Raw genomic sequence first — 6,000 nt, 5'->3', positions numbered from 1 at the left:
AGGGGTTAAAATAGACACACCCAAGTTCTCATTCGTTCAGAGCATTAACCATTCCATATCCAGATGGAATAGAAAACTACTCTGAACGTCCTAGTGTGTGAATACACACCTAAACAGAAAAATACAAGAACAAATAAACAGACATTATATGTTCCTTGGCATGTGTAACCATGATATCCTTCCCATAATCCTTAAGTAAAACATTTTTTTACAGCCGTATTCTTATTAGAAATAGGTCAAATGTGTTCCTTAGCATGTGTTAATATGATATTACACCCATAATCCCCACGTAAAAAAAAATATTAATACTCATATTCTTATCAGAAACAGGTAAAATGTATTACTTGGCCTGTGTAACCATGATATTCCACCCATAATCCCCATGTAAATAAATATATATAGCCATATTTTTTATCAGAAATAGGTCAAATGTGTTATTTGGCATGTGTAAGCATGATATTCCACCCATAATGCTCATGTAAAAAAAAAAAATATACCCATATTCTTATCAGAAACATGTCAAGCGTGTTCCTTAGCATGTGTAAGCAGGCTCAACCAAATGAGCACAGATCAATGGAGTTCTATAGAACTCCATTGATCTGTATGAGGAATCTAATGATTCCTCCTAAAAGTCCCCTAAGGGGACCAATGAAGTGTTAAAAAAAAAAAAAAAAAAAAATATATATATATATATATATATATATATATATATATATATATATATATATATATATATATATATTATGTTAAAAATAACAATATTCCTCCCATAACCCATGTAAAAAAAATATTCCAAGATAATGATAATCCAAACAAGTAAAATCAAAAAAATGTTTTGACTCATTTTTCTATTTCTATAGAATTTACTATGATTCCATATTACAACTGTAAATATGTCAGCAGCTAAATGGTTAATCAGGTGCAGCTTCCTTTTGCACTAGTATCAAGAACTACAGAAAAGAACATACTGTCATTTACCACGAGTGTAAAAAGTGTAGTGACATCTAGTGATAGTTACGAGAACTGCAGTCAATCATCCCACTATACTGTTTTGTGTGTATGATCTCCCAAGCAAGTCATACGGATACACATGGGCCTTAAACAGTGCTTCGTATGATCTCTATAGCATAAATACTGGAAAATGTTTAGTAATAACGAGGAATTCCCGTTCCCAGACCAGCACGTCTCTCTCCTACGAGTTTCCCGCGTCTGTATATCGTCTCAGTGTCACCACAGCCTTCCGCCCTTAGTTACAGTAAGCCACTACACTCCCCCATTAATACACCTTGGCTGCTCCTTCCTATACAGACAGTCAGCCAATCCGGAGACAGAGTGGGAAGTGGGCAGGGACTTGTAGAGCGATCCGGTGCCAGCCTTCTCAGTACGGTTTCCGGGAATATAGCGCCAGAAGCCACGGACAGAGAGCGGCAGGTGATTCAGGTACTGTACGCGGTGCTGTTCCCTCAGGCGGTGGTACTGTCTGTTACTATGTGTATATAGAAGAGACAGCCCGAGTGTCTGACAAGAAGCTGACGCCATGACTTCTGAGCCTGGGGGCACACCCTTGTGTTCAGTCCGTCCTTACCAGATAAGACTTGGGTAGAGTCGTTGTTTCCGAGCCTTTAGTCCGCACTGTGTGCTGTGTCATGGAGCGGGTTGCTTCTCCTGTGGCTCGGTGTAAATCTATTACAATGTCTACTTGAAGCAGAGGGAGTTTTATGTAAATGTCTCTTTGTGCTAGTGTGGGTATTAATGACTTCCTCTACAAGAGTGTTTCCTCACCAGGGTGCCTCCAGCTGTTTCAAAACTACAACTCCCAGCATGCCCGGACAGCCTTTGGCTGTCCGGGCATGCTGGGAGTTGTAGTTTTGAAACAGCTAGTGGCACCTTGGTTGGGAGACACAGCTCTACAACAATGGCATGATGTCAGTTGTGCTTTATATAGTTACTTCCCATGGGCCGGGACCTTTCCCCACATGCAGGGTTGTGGTAAAAAATGTGGTCCTGACCGACTGAGGCTGGGTTCACACTACGTTTTTGCCATACTGTTTTCAATCCGTTTTTCTAAAGAAAACCGTATGGCAAAAAAACGGATGGAACAGTATGGAAAAAAGTAAACCGTATACGTTTTTAAACAGTATACTGTTTTTAAAAGTGCATAAAGTTCCGTCAGTTTTTACAGAAAAAAAACCCATACGTTTTTGAAAATTGTCCATTTTTAATGGGAGGGGTCTTGGGTGGGGACTTTAGGATTTAAATGTGCATGTGCAAAGTAAAAACGTATACGTTTTTCCCGTATGGAACCGTATACATGTTCGTTTCCCATTGACGTCCATGTTAAAAAAACGTATGCTGTTGCAGTACGGTTTTTAAACCGGAGACAAAATTGTGGTCAACCACGGTTTTGACTCCGGTTTAAAAACTGTACTGCAACCGCATACGTTTTTTTTTTACATGGATGTCAATGGGAAACGCACATGTATACGGTTCCATACGGGAAAAACGTATACGTTTTTACTTTGCACATGCGCATTTGAATCCTAAAGTCCCCACCCAAGACCCCTCCCATTAAAAATGGACAAAATTTTCAAAAACTTATGTTTTTTTTTCTATAAAATCTGACGGAACTGTATGCACTTTTAAAAACAGTATACTGTTTAAAAACGCATACGGTTTACTTTTTTCCATACTGTTCCATCCGTTTGTTTGCCATACGGTTTTCTTTAGAAAAACGGATTGAAAACAGTATGGAAAAAACGTAGTGTGAACCCAGCCTTATATGGCTTTAGGGTGTGTTCGCACGTACAGTAGCCTGGGCATTTTTGAGTCCTGTGCATGAAATAAAACAAAACTACTATCTTTCGGCCCAATGACGCATGCAGAGGTAACAGCTTATACAACACAATAACCCCGAAGGGTTAAAAGTAGAGATGAGCGAACTTACAGTAAATTCGATTTGTCACGAACTTCTCGGCTCGTCAGTTGATGACTTATCCTGCATAAATGAGTTCAGCTTTCAGGTGCTCCGGTGGGCTGGAAAAGGTGGATACAGTCCTAGGAAAGGGTCACCTGGGACTGTATCCACCTTTTCCAGCCCACGGGAGCACCTGAAAGCTGAACTAATTTATGCAGGATAATTCATCAACTGCCGAGCCGAGAAGTTCGTGACGAATCAAATTTACTGTAAGTTCGCTCATCTCTAGTTAAAAGAAACTAGGGATCGATCATTGGTTTGGCCGATATTATCGGCCGATAATCGTGATTTTGGACATTATCGGTATCGGCAATTACCTTGCCGATAATGCCCCTCCCCCCTTCCCCGGTGTTATAATTACCTGTTCCCAGGGGTCAGCGATCCTTCTGGCTCCTGCGCTGTTGCTGTGCGCTGCGTAATTACAAGTGACGTCACCGTCAGTACGCACAGTGACAGCGCAGGACGCCGACGGAACCAGAAGGATCGCGGACCCCCGGGAACAGCTAATTATAACACTGGGGATGGGGAGGAGGCGATGGGGCAGTGGTGGTATGTGGGCAGAGGATGGGGGGAGGCGATGGGGCAGTGGTGGTATGTGGGCAGAGGATGGGGGGAGGCGATGGGGCAGTGGTGGCATGTGGCCAGAGGATGGGGGGAGTCGATGGGGCAGCGGTGGCGGTATGTGGGCAGAGGATGGGGGGAGTCAATGGGGTGGCGGTATGTGGGCAGAGGATGGGGGGAGTCAATGGGGCAGCGGTGGCGGTATGTGGGCAGAGGATGGGGGGAGTCAATGGGGCAGCGGTGGCGGTATGTGGGCAGAGGATGGGGGGAGTCAATGGGGCAGCGGTGGCGGTATGTGGGCAGAGGATGGGGGGAGTCAATGGGGCAGCGGTGACGGTATGTGGGCAGAGGATGGGGGGAGTCAATGGGGCAGCGGTGGCGGTATGTGGGCAGAGGATGGGGGGAGTCAATGGGGCAGCGGTGGCGGTATGTGGGCAGAGGATGGGGGGAGTCAATGGGGCGGCGGTATGTGGGCAGAGGATGGGGGGAGTCAATGGGGCGGCGGTATGTGGGCAGAGGATGGGGGGGAGTCAATGGGGCGGCGGTATGTGGGCAGAGGATGGGGGGAGTCAATGGGGCGGCGGTATGTGGGCAGAGGATGGGGGGAGTCAATGGGGCGGCGGTATGTGGGCAGAGGATGGGGGGAGTCAATGGGGCGGCGGTATGTGGGCAGAGGATGGGGGGAGTCAATGGGGCGGCGGTATGTGGGCAGAGGATGGGGGGAGTCAATGGGGCGGCGGTATGTGGGCAGAGGATGGGGGGAGTCAATGGGGCAGCGGTGGCGGTATGTGGGCAGAGGATGGGGGGAGTCAATGGGGCAGCGGTGGCGGTATGTGGGCAGAGGATGGGGGGAGGCGATGGGGCAGCGGCATGTGGCCAGAGGATGGGGGGGGGGGGGTAATGGGGCAACTGTGGTGGTTAGACTAAGGACAGGCGGGGGGAGAGAAGCGGGTGGCAGCGGTCTCTGGCACCGCAAAAGCCGCTGTAGTTCATTGATTTAAAGCGCCCGCTTTAAATCATTGATCTGCAATGGCTTCTGCCCTGGGGGGGGGGTTGAAATAGCCGATAACTTATACCGAAATATCTGTATAAGTTATCTGCTATTGGCCTGAAAGGTGACAGATTATCGGTATCGGCCCTAAAAAAAACTATCGGTCGATCCCTAAAAGAAACCTCTATATTGCATGTGTCACACACTTAGTATAACTTAACTCTTAATGTGTACAATCTAGTATAAAGTGAGGAACAAAAAGTATTTAAAAACACAGCTCCACTGTAGTCATAGATATCAGTAATTGCGCCTCAAGGTCATGGCTGCGACTACACAATTTGATCTCAAGGCTCGGATTTATATGTACAATCCTGAGCCTGGAGGTTCTGATGTTACGTGGAGATGTACCCCAATGGGAATAACTGTAATCTCTCTTATTGGGTCACTTATATATGTGGCGCTTAGCCGATGCTTGACACCCAGGGGGTGTTTTTAGTGTCCCAATACTAAGCTCCTACCCCCTGCTGTCTCTGCAGGCGTGGGCTAATAAGACCTAGACTTAATTTATTCGCTATAGTTCTGCATTAGAGTACAGTGGAGTTGCTAATTAAAATACTACTCTGTCACACCCCGACATGTTTCACCATTTATGTGGCTTTATCAAGGAGACAGCTGACATAGTCATGAAAATAAAGAAAACTGAATGAGGTGTGTCCTAACTTTTGGTCTGTACTGTATGTCCTGGTGCCAGAATGTACATTTTTATTCTACAGTGTTTACAGTCTATGCAGGAGTTAATGGTCACCGCTAATGGCTAACATCAGCAATCATATGATGACTGTTAGTCTTTAAAAATGTAAATAATCCCTTACCCTTTAAAAAAAAAAAAAATCCCATTTGGTATTGCCGCATGCAGAATTGTCCATACTATTAAAATATAATGTTCATAATTAGAGATGAGCGAACTTACAGTAAATTCGATTCGTCATGAACTTCTCGGCTCGGTGGTTGCTGACTTTTCCTGCATAAATTAGTTCTGCTTTCCGGTGCTCCGGAGCAACTGAAAGCTGAACTAATTTATGCAGGAAAAGTCATCAACTGCCGAGCCGAGAAGTTCGTGACGAATCGAATTTACTGTAAATTCGCTCATCTCTATTCATAATCCCACATGGTGAACAGTGTTAACGTAAAATAAAAAATAAATGCCTGAATTGTAGATTTTTGGTCACATCATATTTCAGGAAATAATATTAAAAAGTAATCAAAAAGTCCCATCAAAACAAAAATGGTGTATAATGTACAAGTGTGGGAGCTCTACGTAAAATATAAGAGACCTAAACCGACGATACTGCGTTGCACGTACCCTTGTGCCAAATAAATACTGATTTAAAAAATGGAAAAATAGCAGTCCTACTAGGCTAGGAAGAAAATTTAGAATAAGGCAGAATAAATAGAAATAAATAAGAAAGAAAGG

The 6,000-nt window shown here is 44.6% G+C and overlaps 1 protein-coding gene across 1 annotated transcript in view; it reads left to right on the top strand.

Annotated features, from left to right (window-relative positions):
• Positions 1–1,291: 1,291 nt before the first annotated feature.
• The window catches only part of LOC130356424 (CUB and sushi domain-containing protein 3-like), a 136,182-nt gene continuing 131,473 nt past the window's right edge, over positions 1,292–6,000 (top strand). Inside the window, exon 1 of the mRNA XM_056557955.1 lies at positions 1,292–1,440. The gene's annotated coding sequence lies outside the window, so the exon portion shown is untranslated. The remainder of the gene's footprint in view (positions 1,441–6,000) is intronic.

The sequence above is a fragment of the Hyla sarda genome, chromosome 2, assembly GCF_029499605.1.
Source record: "Hyla sarda isolate aHylSar1 chromosome 2, aHylSar1.hap1, whole genome shotgun sequence".
Lineage (NCBI taxonomy): Eukaryota > Metazoa > Chordata > Amphibia > Anura > Hylidae > Hyla > Hyla sarda.
Note: the sequence above shows the minus strand (reverse complement) of the source record. Positions and strands in the feature narration are given on the sequence as shown.